The 17,500-nt window shown below is 40.1% G+C and overlaps 1 protein-coding gene across 1 annotated transcript in view; it reads right to left on the reverse strand.

Moving 5' to 3' along the window:
• LOC138016094 (QRFP-like peptide receptor) overlaps positions 1-14,408 on the reverse strand; it is a 36,755-nt gene extending 22,347 nt beyond the window's left edge. The window contains exon 1 of the mRNA XM_068863267.1: positions 14,356-14,408. The gene's annotated coding sequence lies outside the window, so the exon portion shown is untranslated. The remainder of the gene's footprint in view (positions 1-14,355) is intronic.
• Between the last annotated feature and the right edge of the window lie 3,092 nt (positions 14,409-17,500).

The following is a 17,500-nucleotide window of genomic DNA, read 5'->3' on the forward strand; positions in this document are numbered from 1 at the left end:
AAAAATTATCGCATTTAGTATAGCTTACCGTAATTTAAAACAATGCTGTCTTTATGCTCAATCTTCTTTTTTAAAAAAAAGAAAGAATAAATATTGTAAATAAATATTACAAAAGTGTTAAAATACTCATTTTAACACATTATGCTTATTTTAACACTTTATTACGATGATGATTATTATTATTATTATTTATTTCAAATTATCAGTAAAAATACACACACTGAAAAAACCAAATAAAGAACTCTAAAACAAGTATTAGGCTTATAGAGATACAAATACTAGTACTAATTCTAATAATAGCAATAATAGTTACTTTTTTAAAAAAATTCTCGTTTCCTATAAACATGTGTATTAAAATAAATAAAAAATAATAAAAAATTAAACAACTCTTAGTATTATAGATTTGATAAAATAAAGGAAAGAAAAATTATAAATCAATATTATAGAATGTTAAGACGCTCTTTGCTAACCCTAACCTAACCCTAAACGCTATTTACAGAAGAACAAAAACTATCTACATGCGACCGAGACTTCTAGTTCTAGATCAGTGTCCTGTATATTTGGGGTAGTTCTCCTCCTAGAACGCGAGCCTCGCAGGCAAATCAATGCAGATCTCAAAATGGCAAATGAGACTCGAGTCCTAATCCATGCGATAGTGGAAGCGTAACTCTCCTGTTTCTTCACTGCCAGTAGCTCAGCAAGACGGCTATGGTAACGTTGACATTCGTTAGACATGCCTCCAGTAGTGGTAAAAACCAATGGTGTAAACGTGCCCCGTTCTACCTCAAAAACTCTAGACGAGTAAAGGCGCTTTTTATCATTCTCGTGAAACTTGTAAATCTGCTCCGGGGTGAGATTCTTGTACGAGTCTGCGTTAGGGTGGCATACATCAAAGAACGCAGACTGTTCTCTCGCCCAGAAGCCCCGCGCACGGATATCCAGCCGCGTGTCAGGGGCCTTGTTGGCTCCCCTCGGCAGCACTTCCCCCGTAACTTGTTGGAGAACCGGCTCCACCTCGACGTCAGTACACACCGCTTGCAAAATTTCAGCCTCGAGATCTCCAATTTTGTTGTGCCGTTGTATGATATATCCTCCTCGCATACAAATCAAAGCATGGTCAGCGTCAAGCATGTCCCCGCAGACGCACACCGTTGGGATGTCATTGAGTTCCCAACCATATCTCAACTTAATTGTGTCCCTAAACTCCCTCTTGTTAAGAGTGAAGTTCATTTCTTTTAAAGGTATAACGCTGAGCCAACTAGAGGCACCTTTCTCCTTTATAAATTCAACTGCTCGCTGGGTTTTCAAAGGCAGAGACTTAGTCACGTCTTCTAGGTCACGCCGCGCACTGTCAGCTTTCTCTTGACGCGCCAGCGACATCCTCGTCATTAGGTGGCTCTGCTGCTTGTTTGACAATGTTTCACAAGGGGGGCGGTTGCTTTGATGGACGCTTCATATTCCTGTCGGGACTGGTTGACAGGATTTACTAGACCAAGGCCACCCATGCGCACAGGCAACGCGAAGAGGTCACGCTCTGTTTCGATGACTTGATGCTCCAAAAGGGCTGGAATCAGAACATCAGAGATGGCGCGTTCTAAAGGTTCTAGCCTAGTCAGCGATGTCGGGAAGTGTCCTTAAAAAGTGCGTCCACCGGATCCGTAGGCCGAACGTAAAAGCCGCATAGCTTGCCTGGGGCTGAGACACAGCGAATTCCGCCAACTTCATAACCTGGGTAACCCAGTCCTCAACTTTTTGACCAACATACTTTTCAAAGTAGGATCTTGATCCAAGAGCTGCGCCAAGATGTTTATGTCCCTCCGTAGTAATGTTAATTGCTGTCGCTCCAAAGACCGCTCTCGCTTCCTCTTCCTTTTCGGGTTTTGTAATTAGCCAGCACTTTTTAGCATTCGGGAAATACCCAAAAGCAGGTCCGCTCGAAGATAATTCGTCCCACCATCGCATCACATTTTCCAGTGTACCACTCCCTGTAGCGTCGTCTGCAAACCAGCATTGTTTAGCAGAGCTAGAGGTTTGCAGTTGAGCAATTAATGGTTGTAAACTGACAGCATAGAGACTCATCGCTACCGGGTCTCCTTGAGTGGTTCCTTCAGCTGACTGTAACTCTTTTCCGCCCATGATGAAGAGCTGGCCATGGCTACGGTAGGTGTTGATTGCATGGGTTGCGATTGATGGACAAAGGACAGTGATGTTGTGAAGGGCAGCTGCTCTATTCAAAGAATTAAAGGCATTAGATGCGTCAATTAGCAGCACCGCATCGGTGTCGTCGGCGTCAGATATGCTGCGCATTGAATGGACTGCTGCCTCGCTGCCACTTTTGTGTCCTGCGCAAACCTGCAGGGAGCCGCACGCGTCGATCACGTCTTGTTTGGTCACACTCATCACACGACGTATTACTTCTCCGACCCCTATGGGTCGCACTTTACTTCTCCTTTGTCGAGTGGTATCAGACGATTAGCTAGAATAGCTTCGATGCTGCGAGGATCCACATACTCGGTGCATAGCTTTTTCGTCATAGTAGCAATAGCGGAGCAGAGGTTTGTTCCTGACTTTTTGAAGGATTTACAAGCCATCATCCGCCGAAATCCATGAGAATCAACTCCTGATGGGCCACCCGAACCTTTCGTTTTTAAGGCTGCTTCCCTAACCATCTCCTCATTTATTTGCTGGAAAATAGAGTCAGGCACTTGCTCTGTTGGACCAAACACAAGAGTTCCGAGCTGGGCTTCCTGTGCCTCTGGATGTTTTTCCCGTAGCTGTTTCATTACGTCATCAGTTAGAGACAGGACTCCTCCTCCGTTCTCACCACTCAGATATCGCAGAGCCGAGTTAATTTGTCCTGACATGACAAGGTTAGCAAAAACCCTAGCACTGTCTGGCTCGTTCTTTCTGTGGGAACTGATAAGGCGCCTTTGAATAGCGCGGCCTTCGCGTAAAAGAAAGTCGATTTCACCTCTATTCCATTGATCGAGTCGTTTGCCCAAGTATTCTTTGTGATCCTTCGCCTTTGACTTTTGGCTAGGCTTTTGGAGGCCAACTGCTAAGAGAACAATGGCGGCTTTCAGAGCGATATGTTGCAATGGCGATTCATTATTCCAATCATTGATATGCTCAGTGAATTTGTTGATGAATTCCCTCCCTATCTTCCCATAGGGAATAAGAAAGGTATTTTTTCGCCACTTGACGATCTCATCATAGGCATCCTCAATGGTCGACACATTCACTGTTATTGGTCTCCCTTCAGGATCTTGGCCCCAAAACACACTCGATGGGAAAAGAAGATGTTTATATTCGGGTAGCTTTCCTGGTATCGCAGCCTCATTGTTGTTACCCGATATGGTTGGTTGATTACATTGTTCAGAAGTCTTAGCAGTAATTAATCCTCTAGTGTTTTCGCAATGAATAGGAGCCTGTCCCCGGGGACGTTGCATGGTCTGCTCTTGATCTTTCATATGTAAAACACCAGCCTGATCGAAAGAAATATGCAAATCGAACTCCGAGCATTGTCTGCATTCCTGTTTAACAAATTTTCCAGCCCAGTTTTTGGTTCAGGATGTATTGGAGCCTCTATACTTGCACACACACCATCGCTTGAAGGACTCTCTAGGTTTCTGTTCGCTTTCGCTGCGTGGTCGCGAAGATTTTGGGCTGATAAACCCAAACCTACGTAGCCCAGGTCGTCCCACAATTCTTTCATAATGCTCATGTAGCCTTTCTTGCGCCCGTTTCTAAGAAGTGGCGGGTTTTCTGAGTTGGTCAGTCCTATAGCTTTATCCTTGCATTCTAATAGATCCTGGACCAATAATAATATTAATAATAATAATAATAATAATAATAATAATAATAATATTATTATTATTATTATTATTATTATCTGAAAAAAAGCATATTGCTCAGTCTGTCATTGCCGAATAAAATCAACGCTATTGGGCGGGCCATAACAAATGACCAAGGGCCAATGTGTTATCTCTTTTTCTTATTGTTCTAAAGCTGTCCTTAGGATACGCGCTGTACCCAGCAAGGTAATTTTTTGCAAACCACCAATATTTCCAACCATTTTCCAAACTTTTTTGTCCGAGAGCCAACCGCACCATTCACAACCAGAACCACATTTACTGATCTCACCTGCCAGATCCTACCAATTTTTCTTTTCAGATCCTGATATTTCGCTACTTTTTGAATTTCTTTTTTGCTACGTCTAAAATCTGCCGGCACTGCAATATCAATAACTGAACAATTTTTCTCCTTTTTCTCAATTTAACAAGTACAGTGTCAAGTCTTCTTGCTTCAATAATGTTGTCACATTGAATGTTCATGTCCCAAAGTAATTTCACATTCTCATTCTCAACTGGTCCTTCAGGGAAGCGTGCTACTCCTATCAAGAGGGAACTTTTCACATAGCTTTCAGGGGACAAACTTTACTACATTATCATGTCGTCTCTTATATTCATGTTGCGCTAGCTTTTTGCACTTACTATGTGCTGGACTGTCTCAAACTTTTCATTATACATCCAACGTAACGGGCTTTCAGCTGTCAAAACCCTATGAAACTTGACGTACTTCGTTCGAATAGCCTGTCCTTGTGCACCACACAGCAATGCTCCTGTACTGACTTTAAAATCTCCTTGACCTAGCCATATCCTTGTCAAAAGTCTCAGGCATTTTCGAGTCTTACAAATTGACCATGCTTCATTCCTAAAATTTTTTTAATTTTGCGTTAATTGAGAAGAGGAGGGGCATGGTATTTTTCCCACATCGCGCAGAATGCTATTGTTTTTGGCGACATCTACTTGCGGTGCATAATTTTCGGATGTGCGGCATAATTAATTTCTCATTCAGAACTAGTCCGCTATGATTGGTCCGCCGATTTGGCTTTGTGAATATTTCGGTCTTTCGGTTTCTCTTCGGTGAATTCTACGGATGTCAATCAAACTGTTCAGAAGACATATGCGAATATCAAGGTGTTATAAAGTTAACAATAGAGCCCTAATTAGGCTACTTTTGCTATTGAAAACAATTTTTGACAAGTTCCTGCAAAAAATGTCACAACTTTTGGTAACAAAAGGTAACTAAAATCTAAGCGTTAACTGAAATAGCTTCATGCGTACTAAGCACTTTAAACCAGGTCTTAATAATGAACTCACTTTGTTAAACTTCTCGATCGTTTCATTATTAAGATTTTTTCGACGAAGAGAGACTCATAACGTTGAATACGCTTGACGACATGGGCAGAAGAAAATTTACTCTCCATCGGCGAAAAAAAAAAACATCCGGAGAGAAGAACATCCGAATGTCAAGGACACTTTTTTCTAACCCAACTGCACACAATGGCGGGGTTTATCCGTTAAACTCTGCCAGTTTTTGCGTGTCAATAAAACCCCATTCTGATACGCCTTGTTCTCCAAAGCGTTTCGACAAGTGGGACCCAAATGGCCCTGTAATTCTCCTCTTCAGTCCTATGGGAATATGTTTGCATTTTCGTAGGGATAATTATTCAAATTTCGATTTGTCTCGACATAACATAAAAAGTTACAGTTGCGGTCCAATGACCAACAATGACCAACAATGTCCAACTCCAATAAAAGCCAATGACCAACAATGTGTCCCCCGATGTTTCAAATTTCCCTTTATTTCTGTTCTCCCCAGCTTTTCTTATCGTGAATATTTATGCGGAAAAGTAATGGCCACATTAAAAGATTAAAAAATTACTCAATAGTAAAATGGCTATTGAACTAAAGTGAAGCGAAGGCTCTTTTGCAACCTCAAATTTTCCACATTGTTTCGGTACTAGTCAGTGCGATTTATAAATCGTTATGTTTTGTGCCTCTCGGCAATGACACATTGGTAAGGGCAAGAGGTTTCTGACTTCCATGCTAGACCTTTTTTTTTATCAAAGTCGGCAGAAAATTTCCATATGAGAACCATCGGGTCCCTTGGAGAGGAAACGGAGAACAGACAACAGTCAATTTTATTTCATTCAACTCGGTATTACAGAGGATGAGATTTTCTCCCGGTTAGCCATTATCATGCGCGATCAAGAAACGGTTACCGCGGGCAATGAAAAACAAACCGTACCGGAAGTGTTTTTTACTGTCTGTTTTTCGCCAGTTCCGTCAAGCGGTGTTTTTACTAGAGTATATGCGCAGGTCTGCTGAAAAAACTTGAGGCAAGATGGCGGTCAACTTCAACCTCTATGCAGTTGGGTTGTTTAAAATCTTACTGGAATTTATGTCTATTGTTTCTTTAAAGCTCCGTACATTTTTCGGGCCTGAAAAGTCAAACGGAAAACTGGCACTAAACCTAGGGTAAAGCGGGGTTGATCGGGGATTCAGTGAGCTCTAAAGAGAGCTCCCGATCAACGCGTTGCATTTCTTGCAAGGACGGCATATTGGAGTTCTGTGAAGAATGCGCGCGTATTGAAACTTTATCGAATTGTTTGTTGCAACTGACGCAAAGCGTTACTTAAAGTGAGACTTTTAAATGATACAGTTTAGCACCTCAATTACAATGCCTGATAGCATCGATTGTTTGCGGAGGCGGAGCTCAGCATATATTAATGTTCGGCCGGGAAATTCAAAACAGTTTCGTTCTATTGTTCTTCTTGTTTCCGAAGAGCAGGAAGGCAAGAAGGTCAGCTGGGGAGTTCGAAAGTTCAATAGAACGACCGCTTGTAACCATCATTTTCCGTTAAAACTTGGCATGAAACTTCCTTGAACAACAAATATTCAAAGCCATACGATAACCGTTATAAAGGGACACTTAAAAGGGAGAAAAGTTCAGCTCCAAATTTTCCTCTTACAGTATTTTCCCTAAAATAGACCAAATTGAGAGGAGAAAAACGACTAAATTTGCGATTTGTAAGATCTTGAAAATTGTCTCATTTAATCCATCAATATCTCATCTACAAAAGCCGTATGATAACCACCACGAAACACAAGTACGAAGCAGGCAATCTCTAAAAACGTATGCGTCTTCGGCCTTTTTGTGGTCATTTTCTTTATTGTTTAGCTATCGAGCAACCAGATCGAATTTGAATTTTCGCGCTGACTGTGGATTTAAGTCCCGGATGTGTCGCGGCATTCTGCGCGATGCACGTTCGTGGGAAGTCAAGTCAGAGGGTGGGCAGGAAGAGAACCAAGCAAGTAATTGGGGTCACTCGGGGGGGGGGGGGCTTTCAAAGAATGAAAAGAAAAATAATGGAATCGACATAGCCCCCTTCTAAATACTTTATGAACACTTTATTAGCAGTTTAAGGTGGCTGTACCAGTTTTCGAGAGCCGGATCGCTATTCTCTTTAACTTCCAAGACGTTCATGGCTGCCACCCAAGGGTGACCAGGAAAAAGCTTTTAACCTCAAACGTTTATATTTGAAAGGGGTTGTGCAACGTTTCTATGTCAACCGGGGTGAGTAGATAGAAGGCTAAAAGCATGCTTTTAGTCAATCTGTATAACATCGTTTGTTTCTTTCGTTTTCTGCCTATGATGAGTTTAGAAAAAGTAGCTGACTTCAACACATCTTTAGTAGTAGTAGTAGTAGTAGTAGTAGTAGTAGTAGTAGTAGTAGTAGTAGTAGTAGTAGTAGTAGTAGTAGTAGTAGTAGTAGTAGTAGTAGTAGTAGTAGTAGTAGTAGAAGTAGCCCTTCCGTTGGGCAAGAGTAACAGAGGCTCTGGGGACGAGTTTGTTGCAGCTCGTGGAAAGAGCGACAATCCAATAGAAGCTCCAGTTTAAAATTATCAAGGTTTTTTCTCTGAGGTGGTGTTAAATGTATGCCCCAGAGACCAAATACTTTAAAAACGGTTTGTTTTGGTCATTGGTTTTGTGCGGGTGCGGCCACTCCAATTTCGCCGCGCTTTTTCTCGCTTGCAGGACGAGAAGGGAACCTGGGTTCAGGGTTGGTTGTTGACTTAACTCACACTGTCAAGAGATGTTCACGAGGTTGATGCCTTAATTAAGCGATCGATATGCGAACGATTAAACTACATGTGTTCCGCGATCTAGGTAAATTTGGTTTTCTCCGGGAAAGTCATCCACGTACTAATCTTAAAAAAGCAAGGTGAAGTTGCTCTTCCTTGGCTGCGTTCTCAAGTTGGTCATAGTTGGTCATATATATTCGGCGAAACTTCCAGCGTTAAATAAGGTGTACCTTTACCTTTACCTAGGTTTCCCTGGGATTGGGATTAGGCCTAAGCACGTATTATAGGGTATTTTGGTCGAATAACAGTTTGAGGGAGCTAGTTGGCGAAAGGACTTCGTACTTCAATAACCGGATGACACTGATAAGAGTTTAAAGGAGCTGTGTCACGCTATATTGGTCTCGCTTAAGATCAATGCTTGAGATGCCTGAAATTACATCATGGATTAGAAAAAACGGTAATCTATAGAGTGTAGAGAAGCGACATGGTTCCAAAAATACATCGTTTATTGTTTTGCTCTCTCTGTCCTATTGAGAAATACAGGCTGAGTAGGCTAATACCAAGACCCCCGATTTCCTTTTTTTTTTTAGAAAAGGGCTCCTTTGTCACCCATATACTCTGTTACTGCACTAAAATCATTGCTACATTTTACTCCTTTATGCCGTTACACATGGCAAGGATGGAAATGTACTGCATTTTGAAAACGTTAAAAGCATCAACGAGAAGGTCTTGAATGCAGTGTACATATCTTTTTGAGGACTTTCGGTGAAAATGATCTTGTTCGCTTCCTCAACAACATTCGAACTATGCTGCAAGAAGTAGAAATATAAGTGCCTAACATAAGGCAGGGCCGAGAGCGTTGTGAGTTTTATGCAAACCGCATCCTTTGTTCACTGCGACATACGGTGCTACTCATCAATGTCCATTTACAGCCTCCAAATGAACTTCAGGAGCTACAGACATTACGGAAAACCTCAAAGCTATTTATACATTGCTGTATGAGCTTCCTGTGATGCATGGCTATGCCTTTAGGCCACCAAACGAGCAGCAATCTGGTCCAGGGAGGCCAAGGTACGTGATAACTTCTGAACAGCTTGTGTGTCTACGCCGCGAATTTAATAGCTGGTCCCAGATTGCCAGCGACCTTGTAGTACCAAGACAGACAACATACAACAGGCGGAGAGAGCTGGCGTTCTCCTTAGACTTGGAGCGGTTTTCAACAATTCAAGATAACACTTTGGATGCAATGGTGCAAGAGGAGCTTAATGACTTCCCACGCACGAATGAAACAAATAATAATACACTTTATTTAAAGAGGGTGGCACGGAATAGTTGAGGTAACTAAGCAACTCGGAGTATTTATCCAGCACTGGCGAGTAAGGGAGAATATTATTCATGTTGGTCCCATCAACAGGGCAAACAGGTGGGGATCAAAAATATTACGTCGGCCATACAGTGTTCCACACCCTAATTATTTGTGACATATGGATACTAATATGAAATAGAGGCATTGGCGATTTTACATCCTTGGCTATGTTGACTGTTTTTCCAGAGCCATAGTGTACCTGAGAGTAAACAATAACAACAGGGCAATACCTTGTTTTCAACTGGCAGCATCTGAATGAGGATATCACTCTCGTCTTAGGGTTGATAATAGGGGGAGAAACATATAGCTGTCGGAGAGTTTATGGTATGGTTTTGTAGAGAAAACCACGGAAGTTTTTTGACTGGGCCAAATGTGCGGAACACTCAAACTGAAAGACTCTGGAGGGATGTTGTAGAGTGTGTGGTGTCCGTATTTCATTCGTATTCTTATTTTTGGAGAACTACTTGTTTTTAGATACTGGCGATGACAAAGACATGTATGCTTTGCACTTAAGACTCTTGGATCGGTTTACAATGAAATTCAGTTATCATTCAAAATGAACAGAACAGAACTCTTCGTCAGCTTTGAGCCTCTGGGTGTCTGCTCGGCTACAAATCTCCCGATGCTGGTGTGACAGATGTTTTTGACCAAGAAATGTCTTTTGATCCGGACACATATGCTCATGACCCAGATGGGCTTCCTCCAGATCCTGACAATAAAGTATCGGGGATACATACTGCTTACATCATTTAGTTTTGAATTATACTCTGACAATTGCTCTTCAACAAAATTTTGATCCACTTAGTGGTGATAAAAACTACGGCATTAGCATTTATTTGCAAGCCAGAGAATTCATAAATCACGTTGTTCAAAATGATGATAATCCCAGTCAGAAGTAGAGCACAGACAATATTACTTTAGTGCTCCCCCTGTTGGCATCGAGGTGTGTTCACTTGTTGGATCATTTTTCCTTTTCTGCTTGGATTTAATTTCAGTTGTGGTTTTCTCATGCTATCTCTAATCATTTATTCGTTGGAGAGTTTGCACTTTGCAATGAGACTGGATCGTAAAATACAGTAATAGTGCCAATGATTTGGTAATTGCTCATCCAAAGAAAAAAACGGGACAGGAATCCAAAGTTGGGTGCAACACTTTTTCATTATTCGATTCAGTTCAATGGGAATGAATGCCTGACAATTAAGTGTTGCTTTAATCATAAGTTATACCGTTTATCAACTTTGTTTTCATATGACAATAGATCGATTCGGCTAACTTAATATTGTACCCAATTCAAATCCTTTGTGGGGAGAAATCCATATCATTTAAAGGTGAATATCACTTGAATGTGAATGCTACATTATAATGCAAATGCAACGCACAAAGAACCTTAAGGGGGTGGCACTTAACCACAGAAGGACAACCGTTGCTAAGGAGGCTTTTGAGTCAAAGATCTAGAGCCTTGCGAAAAGTTGCATGGATGGTTCTATGAAGTAACTTTTTCAATGAAAACTGGTATCACTTAAATCAGAATGCTTATGCGCAACTAGTCCCAGTCCTCTGTCGTGCGTTTTAGTGGAAAACATGTAAAAACTGTCAGGAAAGGAAAGGAAAGGAAAGAAAGAGGAGGCTATTTCTTCATCAGATGGGAACCGTCCCATCATTTTTTCGTAAACTTTAGAATGGAATTTCTATTTGGACAAAAAATGGAACTGATATTTTGAAAAGCGTATCAAAGGAGGGCCTCAGAGAGCGTCCACAAAACGTGTTGGAGGGGGAGGGGGGGGGGGGGGGCGGCCGTGATGACAAATTGGGTGTCTCCCAGAAAAAATAGAGATAAAAGGAAGGTGTTTGAAAAATATAAACTTTCTATAGGGGAGGACCTTGAATAATGAAAACAAAAACTGCCATTAGCCAATGCAAACGCAATTTAACAAAATATAATATTCGAGAGTGTAAAATGGTGGTGGTGGTTCCAGTAAGATTTCATGTAGCAATGGCTTTTGTTCTATGAGACTTTAGATTTGGACCTTCATACTACTGTAGATATTTTTTCGTCCAAGAAAATAGTTCGTGTTGATGATATATTTTTAGTTTCTTGGTGTTGATTTTTCGTTTGAGGCCGGACATCTCGTCCGGTGGTTTCCAATTCTATGCCTGGTAATTTGATGCCAATATTTGAAGGGTTTGTACTTTTAAAAAAAGAATTTGAGTGAACTCCAGCCTTGCCTGAGAAACTGGTTTTGGAGTTCCAGAAACATTGAGTATTCAATTTTTAAATTTCCTGGGCATTCCCCCAGACACCCTTAGGTAGCTCGCGCCTTCGGCTCTTGCAAGACGCCATGTCACGTTCAATGCTTTCAAAAATATGCATGCTAATTTTCAAAACTGTGGAAAACCCTCGTCTATCCAGTACTGTGAACATGAATTTTTGGGACATCTTTTGGCCTCACGCTTTTGCATCGATTTAATTCTAGTCCCAACGGATAGGCTTGTCAGTGGTAGAAACGAGTGATACTGCTTTTAAAGATTTGACTCGGGCCTCGGATCTGCCTGTTAGGTTGTGCCATGTATCAAATAGGTGGGTTTTGCTTGCCTTGTCTTTTTTCTGCGTTTCTTAGCAGACTGTTATGCTCTTTGGAGGCGTTTTTCTGTTTCGCTTGTTCGGTCAGGCTTTTGTATCGTGTATTAGTTTTTGGCCATCAGGTAGAGTGGGGTGCCTCAAATTTTAGGGAGAATAAGAGGGGGTCCCTAAAAATGTTTAATTCAGCAAGTAGGGATCCTTCAATGTTTTTACAAGGGAGATAATTTCGCATCAGTCCGAAATATATATATTTTAAAAACACATGCTACATATTTTGCATTAGAATGTTCTCGTACTGTTGCGTTAACTCGTGGAGTTTTAGGCATATTCTGTTTTGGTCATCTGATTTACCAAAAATGGTTGTGAGTCGAACCAGACGAAGAAATTTTGAATAGAACACAATCGAAAAATGATTATTTGAAAGGGTCTATAGCAACAGTTTGGTAGTTAAGAGCCACCCACCCCCTCTTAACCCTAAGAGATTTGAATTGGGTACAACATTGATTTAGCCAAATCGGTCTATGTATTGGGAAATGTCTATTCTTTGTTTATCAGTGAAAAGGTGCAACCAGGTTCCAGTTGTTCAAACGATAGATAGCGCTATCCGCCTGATAAATCACTATCAAGTGGATACGTCGTAACGAAACCACTTACGCTATCCAAAGGTTTAATTAATTAAGTTCGATTATCCTCTTTCTTATTTTGGCTGTTCACGGTTTTCTGAGGTTGAAGGTAAAATGCAATTGCTAAGCTTACGCTTAAACGTTTTATACGTTCATTTTTATGCTTTTGAAGTTCATCAACTGGATTGTGGATGCAGAGATTTAGAAAAAGACTTGAAAGCTAAGGCGTGTTTTGTTTTAAATACGAGAATAAAGTCAAATCATACGCTTATTTGTTAAATGACATAGGTCTTGAGTCGTCATTCGTTTCAGTGGAATATTCAAAATATACTCTCTTAAATTAAATAGGGGAAGGTTTATCAAGGTGGCTGGTTGATCTTCAACGAAAAGTAGCAGACTGCAGTCATCCTCTAGCCCAATCCCCCTCGGATCATGGAAATTAACTGAGCCATTACGAAATTTTGGAACCATGGCGAAAGGATTGCCAACTTGGAAAACATTTCGAACTTCGGAAACATTCCATACAACGGAACTATTTCGACATTTCGGAAGCATCGCGAAGTTCGGTATTATTTTACGAATGGTACGCCACAAAGAAGAAGTCAATGTTCTTTTTTGAGCTTATCGTTGCGGTTATGTGACCAAACGTTTCCAATTCAATTGTGGACATCCAAAATGCAGGTATGAAATTTGCAATCTCATTTTCTCTGATTTTTCATTTTACTGTTTAAACATATTTCTCCGATTAACTGGATCAGGTTTTCTGTTAGGAACAAAGGGGTATCTACACATAGTAGAGAGAAACGAACCTAGGGGAGGTTCACACGCTACAGCGCATACACATGATTCCATTGTAACTCATACTCAAGGAAGGGAAAACAAAATAAAATCAGCAGAGCATTAAGACAAAGAAATTTAAGGCCCGGAATATACGTAAGGCTGTTTTTATATTTTTATACGTAGTTATATATATATATATATACATCAAGTAACAAATAAGAAGTAAAACATCTGTCATTTTATGGTTGATCCACGTTTATGTTTATGATCTGGTCAAGAATGCTGAAAATAGCATTCCCGAGCTTGAAGATTTCAAAATTTTCTGGCGGAGAATTCCCTCAGAACCCACTACAAGTTGGCGCCTCCAGCGCTTGCTTGTTAGCCCCTCCAATACAAAATATGCTCTGCCGTCCCTGTACCTTCTAGTAAAGTGGCGAAAAGCAATAGCTAGGAAGTAAAAATAATCGGAAAGTTTCCATCTCTTTTTTTTTCTTCTGGTAGCAGATGTCCATGGTTAAAAAGAACAAGGACCATAACAAATAATTGGAACATTTTACTGACCAATAACCTCACTGATAGCAAGGTTGTCGTGATGGAGCGGAGGGGTTGGCGCAGTGGTAAGATCTCTGCCTTCCAACCCTAAGGTCCCGGGTTCCATTCCCGGTTCTGCCGAGAGTGGAATATTTGGCGACCTTCTTTCCCGCTAAAGTTCACTCAGCTTTCCATCCTTCCGAGGTCGGTAAAATGAGAGTACCAGCATGCATGGACTGCTTAGAAGCGGCTGCAATTTGCGCCTGTATATGCTTCCGGTCCGCTGGGGGTAAATTGATCATTGTAAAGCGCCTTTGAGACGTTAGTGAAAGGGCGCTATATAAATGCACTACTTTACTTTTTTACTTTTTTATGGTGCAGTGGTTAGCGCACCCGACTAATAACCAGGGGGATGCGGGTTCGATTCCCCGTTTCCTTGACCATTTTACTGCGTTTATGACCAAAGATTTGAGCAATACTCTACCAACTGCCTTTTCGTATTATTTGAATTTTTTTTGTCTGCCGATTTCTTCCCTCGCTTACCTTGTTCATCAACTTTGTATAAGCGTTGATCATTCAGAGGAACTTGTTCTCTCCGCTATGGATGTGAGCCAAAACAAAAGGTGGCTATTCTGTTCTTTAATTCAAACACTCTCTGGGTTCACCTAAATCTGAAAACGTATTTGTTTGAATAGAACGAGCTTGAGGCTACACTTAGGTAAAGAAAGGGACGAGCAAAATTAATCAGATCATAATTTGTTTAAACAACCAAAGTCTTTAATAATAAAACAAATGAAAGAACTTATGCGAAGGGCACAAATTGGCTGCCACTGAAGAATCTGTCGTGTTTGGTCCATATATTAAATTATGAGTAGACTTCAGCTGCGTGATAAAAGTAAATATTTTGCATTAAATCGTTTTTGCTTTTCCATCGCTGTTTAGTATTACACCTTGTACAGGAACGGTATTAGACTTAATGAAAAGTAAATTCTTACTTTGAACGAGGTATGCTATGGTAACAGTCGATAGCGACCTTTTGCCAACTACGGCAGGTTATATAAATTTCGAATTCGAGAAGGGCCTTTTGTATGAATGTGTAGTTTTGGAACAGGGACAGAAACGAATAAAATAAAGATGAAATAAGCCCAGTTTCACAAAATCGTGAAGATAACGACTAACTTCAGGGAATGGAAATTCAAGGAATCAATGGGAAAGTCTTATATAACCAGGGATGAAGTACCGGGAACCTATTAAATGAGGAATCTGTTAAGCGTGGAATCAGTAAAAAATAATAACGATAGAAATCTAAACAAGAATAATGGGAAAAATGATAAATTAAGAGTGGGACAACAATCACAGGACTTGAAGTTTAATAATATCTTTTACGGACGTCGAATTCATGAATAGATTACAAAGCAATTTCGAATTAAAGGTTTTTTTTTTTTGCGGACGCAATACGTACCTTTTTTTATTTTCAAAGAGATTAAAATTTACTCGCAAGCGCGTTGACGCTTACAATTGCACTTATTTTTCCGTCGTGAAACCTGTTCAGGGGCTTTTATTTGCTACCACGAAGCCTGTTCCTGAAAGTGTAGCAACATTTAATTCTCGAAACTCAAGGCGCATTTAGTCCAATAACTTGCCCAACTTTAATCGCCCAAACAGAATTGCGAAAAAAAGGGGAGCTATTCACAACAAGTGACATAACATGCATCGAAGGGAAACCCGCAAAATATCATGTCAGTTTACCTTAGGTTATCTTGAAGAGAAGAAAAGGCCTTTCAGTTATGATATTAATACTTCACGACTTGCACGTAAGAGATCATTGAATGCTTTACCTAGTCACAAGAAGATGGTAAACGAGGGTATTAGCCAAAACGCGGGGCCGGGGCCGAGGTCGGGTCGGGGTGTCTTTTTTTTTTTTTTCCAAATTTTTTGGTTTCAATTTTTGTCGTTATTCTCCCGTAATTTTATATTCGAATGGTTGGCATCTTTCCTTCATTTATGGTGGAAATTAGTCAAAAAAATATGGAACATATGGAAGCTACGAAAGGGACATCTTTGTTAGTTTTTCGAATTAAGAGGATTTCAGACTGAAGTTGGAGTTCTTGTGGGGAATATACGCTTACTCCTAGAGACACTGAAGACTTGCTGAGCTCCACATTTTAAAACCACATTTTAATGTTTACTTCTTAAAAACCTCCTCCGCAATACAATTAATACGAAATAGAACATAGCCACAGTTCCACGATGGTCATCAAACAACGTTCTCATTTGCTTGTTTTTGCAAAATTGTTTTCAATGTTGTCGTGTTTTTTTATCGTGGTATTGGATTCGATCTCTTGACGTCCGAATACAATTGAGTAGCAAGTTCCCGTGCGACTCTGGCTTTATTTAAAACCGTTTGTAGTAAATTAAAGACAGACAACAGACACATTGCGTGACGATCATCGTGGAACTGCGATTTTTTTTTTCCTTAGGAAGTAAACATTACAATGCTATTTTAAAGTGTGAAACTCAGCGAGTCTTCAGTGTTTCTGGCAGTTGGCGTATATTTCATAAACACCAATTTCAGCATCGTCGGAAATTATCGTAATTTCGAAAAACAAACTCCGATTTTCGAAAAGACGAAGTCAGATGCTCGCAAAATTCAACTTCGATTTTAAAACACACAAAAAAACAAAGTTCGATTTCGAGAAAAAAAAAATAATATTTTTCTTAAGAACTTTCAGACACATCTTCGTTCACTTCCTTAACGTTTTTGACTAATTTCCTAGTTTCTATCATAAATAAAGGACCTTCTAAAACAACAGTACAGGAGAAGAACGACAAAAATTGAAACAACAAAAAAATAAAAAAAAGGAATGGAAAAAAAGGCACCCCGGCCCCGCGTTTTGGCTACTACCTCCTATGAGGCAGATGAGCGCCAAAACAAATGACAGCTGCTCTGTTTTGATCAAACCCTCCCTGGGCTTAATTAATACTCGCTAAACTTGATCACGTATTTGTTTGAATAACATTGTGATGCAGCTGCTTAGATCATGCTTCGTGACATAACTTTCTACCCAAACATGGTGTTGCTGTGCGCTGCAGTGGGACATTAGTTTTTGGGATACTCTCAAGAGGACTCCTTCATTCTGTATAGCCAAAGTTTAGCCAAATTATGGTTTTAAATTCATTTGGGAAAATACACCATCTTCAGGTCTAAAATTGATATTCTCTCGGCAAACCTCAAAGGGAGAGTATAAGTCTGAATAATGCAGACAAGTATAGAAAGGAGGCCCTATTTTAGCGGAAATAGCCACTTCGGAAAACCAAGTCCGAGTCTGTAAAAAATTAAATCCAATGAAATAACTTATTTAAGGGAAACAGAAAATAGATAGAAAATTTCAATAGGAAGTTGGCTCTCTGCTCGGGTCTTGTGCCTTAGTGTATCATACCGCTTTGTAGGTCATTTTGTTTTTTGTTTTTTTGAAACTTTGTAATTTGCAATAATTTGTAATTTATTTATATACTTGAAATTTATAATTTATGTAAAAAAAGTTTATAGCGGAGCACCAGAGTTGAGAAAATATAAAATATATATATATGTTAATAGTAATTGGACCGTTTCCTTGACCATTTTACTGCGTTTATGACCAAAGATTTGAGAAAAATTGTGAAGACATCCCTTTTGCTTTCGTGCGTT

Source organism: Montipora capricornis, chromosome 9, assembly GCF_036669925.1.
Source record: "Montipora capricornis isolate CH-2021 chromosome 9, ASM3666992v2, whole genome shotgun sequence".
NCBI lineage: Eukaryota > Metazoa > Cnidaria > Anthozoa > Scleractinia > Acroporidae > Montipora > Montipora capricornis.